Here is a 12,639-nt window from a genome sequence, read left to right as displayed (position 1 = left end):
GCAGGAGGTTACTCATCTCAGTCTAAAGAAGTCAGGGGTAGCCTATCATTTTTCTTTATGGTATTATTCAGAATTCCATGCAAGCTTGTTCCAAATCAGGCCTTATTCCCTTATGCTGCATAGAGAACAAACAATAGTTATTCTCTTCAGTGCCAGAGCATCTCTCACTCCAGAATCTTAATCATAAAGAACAGGCAGCTCCTTCCAGTCTACTAAATAACCAAATCCGTCTTTCCTAAGCAAAACACCATCAACAACACAGAATGCCTCAAGAGCTAAGAGTAAGGTTGAAACATTTTTAAGATGTGTACAGAGAACGGCACCATATTATCATCGTAAAAAAACAAACATGTATCTACCACCTCAGTCATACCATATGCGAGATTCATGCTTCAAATACCTCACACATTTAACATGGAGTCCAGTCCTGGAGTTGAGACGGTCCAATTTGTGCGTACTACTGTGAAATTCCCCTTGTGTGATAGACACCGTTTCTTAAACGGAAGCAAACGGATTCAGTTGTTTGTCTTAAACAAACAACTGACTCGGTAATGATTCACTGTCCATCGACACTGATAGTCTGACCCAACCTATCGCATGAATCCACTCCAGTCCTAGTCAATCGATTATTCTTCATTTAACTTAATGTGCACTGAAGAGGACATCATGTTATTGACCAGAGGGAGGTGGTGTACCAAACTTCGACCAAAATTATTAATAAATGTGCCATTCAACAGTCTAAAAACATGTAGGGAAAGGGGTAAGACTGAGAGATTGATAGGAAAAATGGCGAGACAGACAGGAACAGTTGGGTGTCCACTTGGACGGAAGTGTGGTGAGATGATGCCTGGAGCCATAAGGCCGGCACGTCATCTAGGAAGGTTTTCTTCCACACAAACCAAGTAATACACACAGCACAGAAGGGCAGTGTGAGCAGCTAGATCTCTACTTTCCACAATCAGTTTAGAAAGTTCATAAATAATGAAGGTACGTTCATAAATAATGAAGGGAAACATGGCATGAGAGGGATGAGGAGCGGGGGAGCTGGTAAAATACAACAGGACTCCTATCTTACTGTTCTGGATTTACAGCCTTTTGAACCTAGAACCAAATAAAGCACACCTGAAAGGACTGCTGATCCCATGGTGTGAGTCAGAGGTAACTACCGTACTGGCACATCTGGAGGGCAGATGTGTTCAGAGACACAGGTACAATAACTCAGCACTAATCTCACATTCCTGAGTGAATCCTACGGGAAAGAAAGAAGGTTTAGAGGAAAATCACCAGTCAGACCAAATGAGGTAAGAGACAGTGAGATGAGTGGGATGATCAGAGAAACAAGACGGAGTGACTATTGACAGTATAAGAACGAGATGGACACTTGGGAGACCCAGCCAGAATATGCTAGGAGTGAGACGATGGTTATCGTGATACAGATGAGCTGTGGAGAGAAACACGCTGATTAAAACATGAGCTTTGAGCGCAGGCAGGCAGCCCGTGTGCAGCTCGCATCACACGCATGCAAAATGCAAATCAGCCAGGAGTTTAATATTCAAGTCCAGGGGGGCCACATAGTCAATGCTGCAGGGCAGGCCTCTCTTTCTCTTCTACTATGTCCACACATCTTTACAAGCTTAGCCTATTATATGATAATATTCACAGGCCGTATAGCCCCACCACTGCAGGGCAGGCAAAAATCCATCACAGCTCAGTAAACAATGCGTCATTCCAGCCCATTTAAAGATACTGAAATGGTTTTCTTCTGTAGCACAGATAGTCCAAATACGTATTAATTTGCATATTTTTGTACATACTACTTTGAATACTGTGATGTAGGCTACTATATCTTTGCCAAATGGAAATTGTTTCTTATTTATAGGTACCCAATGCTTTGATACCATTATGATGTTGATGCTACTAGCAGAGACTCAAAGAAGAGCAGCTGAAATGTGTCCTCGGCTCCAGTGCAGATAGACCCTCGGTGATGCTACAGTGACACACTCAATCCTGGTGGTGGCTACAACCATTGTTTACACAGCTGCTGCCTGTTCCTGTCATTATTTGTCAAATGACACAAACTCACCTCAACAGATATACTATAAATATATATACTCAGCATCAGAATTTAATAATAACTAACCAATATTATTTTTTTAAAGGACAGGCATTCTTTAAAAAATTTTTTAGAAGAGATCTCTCTCATAAGTAAGCATTACTGTATCAAACAGATGTATTGAATTTACCTGCTCTCTTCTGTAGCTCTGGCACATTTTCTCTATGTTCATTTGTGTAACTTTCCTGACTTGACTTCAGATAATAGTATAGTTAGTATGCAGTATTCCTGGAGGACAGTTATGGAGACGAAACCTTTAGCATAAGACAGGGGGTGGGGGATAGAAAGTTAACAATATAACAGAGGAAATATCCACACCTGGGAAGGAACTTCAGTTGAAAATGCAGAGTTTGAAATGCATATCTTACCATATGCATTTTGGCCGAAAATATGTTTTCCGTTTAGTTCATTTTATTGTCATTTTCATTTGCGTACCCCTCTAAAGGTCCCTGACTCCTGTTGCTTTTGCAAGAGATACACTACATGACCAAAAGTATGTGGACGCCTGCTTGTCGAACATCTCATTCCAAAATCATGGGCATTAATTTGGAGTTGGTACCCCCTTTACTGCCACAACAGCCTACACTCTTCTGGGAAGGCTTTCCACTAGATGTTGGAACATTGCTGCGGGGACTTGCTTCCAATCAGCCACGGGCATTAGTGAGGTCGGGCACTGATGTTTGGAGTTTAGGCCTGGCTTGCAGTCAGTGTTCCAATTCATCCCAAAGGTGTTCGATAGGGTTGAAGTCAGGCCTCTGTGCAGGCCAGTTCTTCCACACCGATCTCAACAAACCATTTCTGTATTGACTTTGCTTTATGCAAGAGGGCATTGGCATGCTGAAACAGGTAGGGGCCTTCCCGAAACTGTTGCCACAAAGTTGGGAGCACAGAATTGTCTAGAAAGTCACTGTATGCTGTAGCGTTAAGATTTCCCTTCACTGGAACTAAGGGGCCTAGCCCAAACCATGAATAACAGCCCCGGGACATTATTCCTCCACCGCCAAACTTTAGAGTTTAGAGAACTCTACCTGCATTGGGGCAGGTAGAGTTTTCCTGGCATCTGCCAAACCCAGATTCGTATTTCGGATTGCCAGATGTTGAAGCATCCCTCCAGAGAACGCGTTTCCACTGCTCCAGAGTCCAATGGTGGCAAGCTTTACACCATTCCAGCCGACGCTTGGTATTGCGCATGGTGATCTTAGGCTTGTGTGCGGCTGCTTGGCCATGGAAACCCATTTCATGACTCTCCTGACGAACAGTTATTGTGCTAACATTGCTTCCGGAGGCAGTTTGGAACTCAGGAGTGAGTGTTGCAACTGAGGACAGACAATTTTTATACGCTATGTGCTTCAGCACTCGCCAGTCCCATTCTGTGAGCTTGTGTGGCCAACCACTTCGCATCTGAGCCATTGTTGCTCCTAGACATTTCCACTTCACAATAACAGCACTTACAGTTGACCGGGGCAGCTCTAGCAGGGCAGACATTTGTTGGAAAGATGGAATCCTATGAAGGTGCCACGTTGAAAGTCACTGAGATCTTCAGTAAGGCCATTCTAATGACAATGTTTGTTTATTTAAGGAGATTGCATGGCTGTGTGCTACATTGGTGCACTAAAACTCGTAATGTTTTAAGTAAACTCTTCGAAAAAAGGTTTCCAAAGGGGTTCTTCGACTGTCCCCATGGCATAGGATAATCCTTTTGGTTCCAGGTAGAACCATTTTTGGTTCCAGGTAGAACCCTTTTAGGTTCTAGATGGCACTTTTTTTTAAGAGTGTGCAGTCGTGGTCAAAAGTTTTGAGAATGACATGAATATTAATTTTCACAAAGTCTGCTGCCTCAGTTTGTATGATGGAAATTTGCATATACTCCAGAATGTTATGAAGAGTGATCAGATGAATTGCAATTAATTGCAAAGTCCCTATTTGCCATGCAAATTAACTGAAACCCCAAAAAACATTTCCACTGCATTTCAGCCATGCCACAAACGGACCAGCTGACATCATGTCAGTGATTCTCTTGTTAACACAGGTGTGAGTGTTGACGAGGACAAGGCTGGAGATCACTCTGTCATGCTGATTGAGTTTGAATAACAGACTGGAGGCTTAAAAGGAGGGTGGTGCTTGGAATCATTGTTCTTCCTCTGTCAACCATGGTTACCTGCAAGGAAACAAGTGCCATCATCATTGCTTTGCACAAAAAGGGCTTCACAGACAAGGATATTGCTGCCAGTAAGATTGCACCTAAATCAACCATTTATCAGATCATCAAGAACTTCAAGGAGAGCGGTTCAATTGTTGTGAAGATGGCTTCAGGGTGCCTAAGAAAGTCCAGCAAGCACCAGCAAGCACCATTTGCTAAAGTTGATTCAGCTGTGGGATCGGGGCACCACCATTACAGAGCTTGCTCAGGAATGGCAGCAGGCAGGTGTGAGTGCATCTGCACGCACAGTGAGGCGAAGACTTTTGGAGGATGGCCTGGTGTCAAGAAGGGTATCAGAGAAGCCACTTCTCTCCAGGAAAAACATCAGGGACAGACTGATATTCTGCAAAAGGTACAGGGATTGGACTGATGAGGACTGGGGTAACGTCATTTTCTCTGATGAATCCCCTTTCCGATTGTTTGGGGCATCCGGAAAAAAAGCTTGTCCGGAGAAGACAAGGTGAGCGCTACCATCAGTCCTGTGTCATGCCAACAGTAAAGCATCCTGAGACCATTCATGTGTGGGGTTGCTTGTCAGCCAAGGGAGTGGGCTCACTCATAATTTTGCCTAAGAACACAGCCATGAATAAAGAATGGTACCAACACATCCTCCGAGAGCAACTTCTCCCAACTCTCCAGGTACAGTTTGTTGGCAAACAATGCCATTACAAAAAGTCATTACAAAATTGACAGACAAACAACATGAAAAACTACAAGTAATCTAGTAAAAACCACCGAATTCACAAGAGTATAACCAAATCAAAAACAGCAAATTAAAAACATTGACGGGTCAGTGAATCAGTCTCAAGATCATTCATCAGTGATTTAAAAATACCAATCGGGACAAGTTCTTCCAGCTTAAAAGTATTTTGTAAGGCAATAATTATGCCATCAGTCAGGATGTGTCCCAGAAGTTAATTGACAGTATGCCAGGGCGGATTGCAGAGGTCTTGAAAAAGAAGGGTCAACACTGCAAATATTGGGCTTCAAGGAAAGCAGTTCAATTGGGCGGCAGCGTAGCCTAGTGGTTAGAGCGTTGGACTAGCAATTGGAAGGTTGCAAGTTCAAACCCCCGAGCTGACAAGGTACAAATCTGTCGTTCTGCCCCTGAACAGGCAGTTAACCCACTGTTCCCAGGCCGTCATTGAAAATAAGAATGTGTTCTTAACTGACTTGCCTGGTTAAATAAATTAAAAATTGACTCCTTGCATCAACTTCATGTAATTTCAATAAAAGCCTTTGAAACTTATGACATGCTTGTAATTATACTTCAGCATTCCATAGTAACATCTGACAAGAATACCTAAAGACACTGAAGCAGCAGACTTTGTGGAAATTAATATTTGTGTCATTCTCAAAACTTTTGGCCACGACTGTAGGCAGGAGGGAAGCCATTTCGTTGGTGGGTGAGTGAGACTTCGATTTAAAAAAAGATATTGTAAATACAGTCTTCAGGATTTATTACAGTCATTCTGTCTCTCATTCAACAAGCTGCACCTGAACAGTCAGCCACCAGCTGGACCCTGTGGAGAGATTATGGAGGGTCGGGTGACCTTCCAATATGATATCGTCTCACTCTCTGTGCCTCCCTGAACTACTGATTATAACATGCTTATCAGCAAGACCCAGAGCAGCTTAGCACATGGTGGCCAATCCTATGGCTAGCGCAGTATTCCCATTTTGAAATCCTACTCCCTCCCCTCTGCCCTTGATGGCTCGCTACCCTACGCAGATCTGAAACAACAGTATAGGTGAAATCTGGTGAGTCCTCCTACTACTAGATTGCTGGTAGGTTCAAGGTAGAACAGAATGTAATAAAAAAATGGAATGTGGCCCTATGTCAATAGAGATTATTACTATACTGTTTTCCCACATGAAGGGATCTCTGTATCTATTCCAAATCCTTGCAGTGAAAATGTTTTGTCCTAATCCCCAAGCCCTTTATACTGGTTCAAATCCTCGCTGTTAGATGACACAGAGTCTCATTGACACATCACAATGTGTACGATACAAGGTAACACTTTCGGCACTTTCACCTATCCAGCTGAGTCTGGGTCAGTGTGTGGGTGGGACCCAAAAATGTTATAGTGTAGGCTACTTTAGACAGAGTGTACAAAACATTAAGGACACCTGCTCTTTCCATGACATAGACTGACCAGTTGAATCCAGGTGAAAGCTATGATCCTTTTTTGATGTCACTTGTTAAATCCACTTCAATCAGTGTAGATAAAAGGGAGGAGACAGGTTAAAATAAGGATTGTTAAGCCTTTAGACTATTGAGACATGGATTGTGTACTGTGCCCTCTGAAAGAATAAAAACATGCACTCAGCCATCTACACACAATACCCCATAATGACAAATGCTCTGGATTGACGTGTACAACAGCGTGTTCAGGTTGCCGCCAATATCCAGCAGCTTCGCACAGCCATTGAAGAGTGTGAAAACATTTCACAGAACACAATCAGCATCCTGATCAACTCTATGCAAAGGAGATGTGTCAGGCTGCATGGCTAAAATGGTGGTCATGATCTATGGCCCTTTTTCTTTAAGGTACAGTGCATTCAGAAAGTATTCGGACTCCTAGACCTTTCCACATTGTTACATTACAGCCTTATTCTAAACTGGATTAAATAAATGTTTCCTCAATCCACACACACACACTAGCCCATCATGACAAAGTGCAAACATGTTTAGAAATGTTTGCACATTTATAATAAATAAAACTGAAATACCTTATTTACGTAAGTATTCAGACCCTTTGCTATGAGACTCAAAATTGAGCTCAGGTGCACCCTGTTTCCATTGATCATTCTTGTGATGTTTCTACAACTTGATTGGAGTCCACCTGGGGTAAATTCAATTGATTGGACATGATTTGGAAAGGCACACACCTGTCTATACAAGGTTCCACAGTGCATTTCAGAGCAAAAACAAGCCATCAGGTGAAAGGAATTATAAGTAGAGCTCCGAGACAGGATTGTGTCAAGACACATATCAGGGGGAGGGGTACCAATAAATATCTCCAGCATTGATGGTCATCAAGAACACAGTGGCCTCCATCATTCTCAAATGGAAGAAGTTTGAAACCACCAAGACTCTTCCCACAGCTGGCCGCACGGCCAAACTGAGCAATCGGGGGAGAAGGGTCTTGGTCAGGGAGGTGACAAAGAACCCGATGGTCACTTTGACAGAGCTCTAGAGTTCCTCTGTGGAGATGGAAGAACCTTCAAGAAGGACAACCATCTCTGCAGCACTCCACTAATCAGGTCTTTATGGTAGAGTGGCCAGACAGAAGCCAATCCTCAGTAAAAGGCACATAACAGCCCGCTTGGTGTTTGCCAAAAGGCACCTATAGACTCTCAGACCATGAGAAAAAAGATTCTTTGGTCTGATGAAACTAAGATTGAACTCTAGACAGAATGCCAAGCGTCACGTCTGGAGGTGAACTGGCACCACCCCTACAGTGTAGCATGATGGTAGCAGCATCATGCTGTGAGGATTTTTTTCAGCGGCAGGGACTGGGAGACGAGTCAGGTTTGAGAGAAAGATGAACGGAGCAAAGTACAGAGCGCTCAGGACCTCAGACTGGACAACAACCCTAAGCACACAGCCAAGACAACGCAGAGGATTGGCTTCGGGACAAGTCTCTGAATATCCTTGAGTGGCCCAGCCAGAACCCAGACTTGAACCCAATCGACCAACTCTGGAGAGGCCTGAAAATAACTGTGCAGCAACGCTCCCCATCCAACCTGACCGAGCTTGAGAGGATCTGCAGAGAAGAATGGGAGAAACTCCCCAAATACAGGTGTGCAAAGCTTGTAGCGTCATACCCAAGAAGACTTGATGCTGCAATCGCTGCAAAGTAAAGAGTAAAGGGTCTAAATACTTAAGTAAATGTGACATTTTATACATTAGCAACCATTTCTAAAATTTTAGAATAAGGCTATAACTATCAAAATGTGGAAAAAGTCAAAGGGTCTGAATACTTTCCGAAGGCACTATGCGTGCCATTCGGAGGGTGAATGGGCAAGACAAACGATTTCAGTGCCTTTGAACGGGGTATGGTAGTAGGTGCCAGGTGCACCAGTTTGTGTCAAGAACTGCAATGCTTCTAGGTTTTTCACGCTCAACAGTTTCCCGTTTGTATCAAAAATGGTCCACCACCCAAAGGACATCCAGGCAACTTGACATAACTGTGGGAAGCATTGGAGTCAACATTGGCCAGCATCCCTGTGAAACGCTTTCAACACCTTGTAGAGTCCACACCCTGAAGAATTGAGGCTGTTCTGAGGGCAAAAGTGGTGCACCGATATAACATTGTTTGGCCGATACCGATATCCGATATTTTCCTTGGCAAAAATAAATAAATACTGATACTTAAAAATGTTGCGGCCTTTTAAGGATTCTAGTACAGTTAAATAGTTAACACACACACACACACACACGGACGCAGTGGTCGAAGGCACTGCATCTCAGTGCAAGACGCGTCACTACAGTCCCTGTATCATATCCGGCCCGTGATTGGGAGTCCCATATTGCAGCGCACAATTGGCCCAGCATCGCCCGGGGTAGGCCGTCATTGTAAATAAGAATTTGTTCTTAACTGACTTGCCTCGTTAAATAAAGGTTACACACACACCATACTGACCAAAACGTAATTTTGTTGGCATTTACGTATTTCCCCATTGCCAGTAAAACTTAATCGAAATCTATTTCTCTCACTTACTTGCTGTTCATTTGTTCAGTCGTTTCATTCTCAACCAGGATTTCATCATACATGGCAAGCAGTGAAGTTTCATATCTGTCTGTCCGTGGCCTCTCTTCCTCGGTGCGCACTGTCACTGTGTCCGTTTCCATCTCGTCCAGCTGTGTCTGTAACATTTCACGTAAACCCTGTTTCTTGTCCCCATCGAAGCAGCGGTCCTTGTACATAGCATCGAGCATGGTGGCAACACAGTGAAGAGAGAATGCCACCGAATCGCTTGTTCACAGCCTGTCGCCAGTTTTGTTGAGCAGGTGTTTCAAATGCCATGACAGAGGGTATCATGTCTGCTGCAGGCGCCATTGATGAGCTTATTTCTAGAGTCAGTTGTTCGAATGGAGCTAGCTAGTGTGTTCATGATTCCAAGTTTCAAACATGTTCTCAAATGCATTGAAATGGCAGCAGCGGTATGACAACCAGCACATTCATGAGCATGAATTACGACTTTCCTCAGTACGAAATCCTCGATGACCCATTGTGCTGTCAGACTCAGCATGCTCATGGGGCTGATATCGCTGGTCCAAATGTCAATCATGAAGCTAATAGCAGTGACGCTATTACTGTGTAACTCCGATAGGGCAACACCTGACAAATAGCGCACTTGGTAACTTAGTGTCTGCCGGTGCTCGACCATTCGGCGAGCCAACATCACCCACAACAGAGAACGGTTGATTGTCAAGGGCAATGAATTCCATTATCTTGGCGTTAATGGATTTTGCCTTTTGAGTTGTCTCGCTGAAATGTTCTTACTCAGTCAAATGACTGCTCAACTTGTTGACTGCTCGATCCACACAGCAGACATTGTTGGCTATGTTCGGAATGCGGTGTGGTGTCATTACGTTATGTACCTACGTTATATAGGTATGCATGTCAGCTTTGACATCGGTTTTGCACATCGCCATTAAACTAGATATCGGGCCGATGTCGATGTTGGCATTTTAAGCTAATATCGCCCAACTCCGATATCTTCACCAATATATTGTGCATCCCTATTAGGAAGGTGTCCTTCGTGTTTTGTACACTCAGTGTATATCTGGTAGCTGATAACTACATTCATGGAACATCAAGCCAGCTTCTCAAATCCTGTCAGTCCGTTCCAGTTCAACATCCAATAAATGGCATGGACATGGTGTCTCCTTGGCGCAACAGCCAATTATAATGTTTGTGTTCACCTGAGTCTGAAAACTGTACACAAGGTCAGAGCATGCTTTATAGAAAAGTAGAATAGTAATTATAATTGATATACTTGATTTATATGAAACAATGACATGATGAGGGGAAGAAGGCCAAACCAGCCTGCAGCTCTAGTTAACTTTGGCTATAAGAAAACAGTGTGCGCAAACGATACTCCTAGACAAGCCTTCAAAAAGGTTTACTGTCTGCCGCCCACTGATTTCCAGACCATTCTTTAACTTCATGGATGTACTGTGACCATCCTCTAATGGCCGTGCTCAATGAACTCAAAGAGCATGTGAAAAGGATCACTTCTAAAGTGATCAGTGCCAAGCATCACTGCATTTGCAACAGTATAGAAAATCCTTTTCTGAGAACACTGCAGTGTTTCCCAGACAGACCAAAGCAGCAGCAGCAGTGAATTACCCCGAGGCGCTGTCCGGGTGAACAGATTTGGACAAGTACCTCAGATCCTGGCAACTCTGGATATCCTTGTTCATGAATGTTTCTATAATAGTGTTAATATCAGTGCCGGTCAATGAGTGTGGGAACATGCACAACCTACAGAACTCGTCTCTAACAACTCCACTGTTAAAGCTGAAATGATAAATATAAGTAACATAATATAACCATCTTAAAGGTTGAGAAAATATCAAAAATATGTATCCTAAATATATATAACATAATTAACCATCTTAAAGGTTGAGAAAATAAAGAAATATTTAATTATGTTGGATAGTCAGACAATAACAGGGACAGATTACATGAAAATTGCTTTTGAGAACAACAAGTAAAGGCTCTAGGTAGTAACTGTATAAACTATTGATGGGCCCAGTGTATGTATGTATGTATGTATGTATGTATGTATGTATGTATGTATGTATGTATGTATGTATGTATGTATGTATGTATGTATGTATGTATGTATGTATGTATGTTCCATATCATCATCATATGCAGCAACAGCTCGAGGACATTAAAGCCCCCCCATCATACATGTGCCTCAGTAAATCCTACAAACATAGAGTTTTGTAGTATTCAAAATAAAATCTTGATATCTTTTTGAAATTTAGTATGTGTCCAACATGATATGGGAATTCATCAATGTGTCATGATGAAATGTCAAAATGTACGGTACAACCAGAAGAAATCACAACCAAAAATAGGCAGATGTTTTGGTTTTTCATGTGACAGGAACACAGTGGAAAGGCTACACAAATATTACAGTAGCAGTAGTGAGGTTGTTGAATAGAAGATATATAATTATACAAATTATATTTAAAAAAGAGCATGCCACCTCCCCATTCAATTAAGATCATCTTAATAGGCTAAAGAGCAGGAGCCTACCCTACATCTGCATAGATGCTGCAGATGGACACATTAGACTGGTACAGCCTAATCAAAAACAGCTGTGGGTTGATGAAGGCATCTCATATTGCATTTCTTAATTGCATTGCGTCAGGAAAGACTTTGAATGCACATTTTTGTTGTAAAGTAATTCTACAAAATGATATTGCATTAGGTTTTACTTGCCTGAAAGGGAACCCCGTGATGACGAAGATTTGAATCTCAAATGAATTAAGACCTGCCATGAACTCGTGGCTTGAGTATATTATTGGCTATAGGCTAATATTTTCCATGATGTACACTTGCCTATACTGTTACAACGAAGAGGACACATTAGAGCCTATAGAATCCACATCACTGGGATTATGACCAGTGTGTGCGCAGGTCTCCATGGTGCTGTTCAATGTGGTAATACCACGGGAGACGGCCCGATCAAAGCGCTCGAGGTTATGTTCTTTGACTAAAATGTTAGTGTAGCAATCAATGAACCATTCGCTACAATTTCACGATATTCTTCTTCTGCTTATCCAATGTGGCTCCTATTCCAATTGAAATGCATCAGCTGCCCCTTTCTCGCGCGTCTAAAACCCCCCATTCTCCCTTGCGTCGACGCCTTCCGCATCTCAAACGTGAAATCTGTCTTCACGGAAAAGGTTGTCCTACCTACTGCAACGGAAAATATATAGAACGTTTTGAATAACATGTTTCCTATCACACAGACCTATTAGTATAATTTCACTATCAGTCATGTTTAAATACCTGCGTTTTGCCTACATTTCCAATCCGTGGCGCGCTCCGTGTCGTCCTACATTATAGCCTATACTGTTTGCTAAATTCACAAACCATGGTCACCACACCTTGTATGTAAATTAGTAGCGTGCTCAATCCTTGATAAAGAAGCAAATAGGCTTGGAGCTGGAATAGCAAGTTTTTATTTTCATACGGCCCTTCACTGCCTCCTGTTGTAGCCTAACTGACATTTTACAATGAATCCTATCCTGATAAAAAAATAAAAAATGTATTTGCCCTAAATACTATATAAA

At 42.6% G+C, this 12,639-nt stretch overlaps 1 protein-coding gene across 1 annotated transcript in view; it reads right to left on the bottom strand.

Moving 5' to 3' along the window:
- LOC135542145 (coiled-coil domain-containing protein 120-like) overlaps positions 1-12,627 on the bottom strand; it is a 29,986-nt gene extending 17,359 nt beyond the window's left edge. Inside the window, exon 1 of the mRNA XM_064968849.1 lies at positions 12,356-12,627. The gene's annotated coding sequence lies outside the window, so the exon portion shown is untranslated. The remainder of the gene's footprint in view (positions 1-12,355) is intronic.
- Positions 12,628-12,639: the final 12 nt, after the last annotated feature.

The sequence above is a fragment of the Oncorhynchus masou genome, chromosome 6, assembly GCF_036934945.1.
Source record: "Oncorhynchus masou masou isolate Uvic2021 chromosome 6, UVic_Omas_1.1, whole genome shotgun sequence".
Taxonomy (NCBI): domain Eukaryota; kingdom Metazoa; phylum Chordata; class Actinopteri; order Salmoniformes; family Salmonidae; genus Oncorhynchus; species Oncorhynchus masou.
The sequence above is the reverse complement of the archived record's forward strand: the minus strand, read 5'-3'. Positions and strand labels throughout refer to the sequence as shown.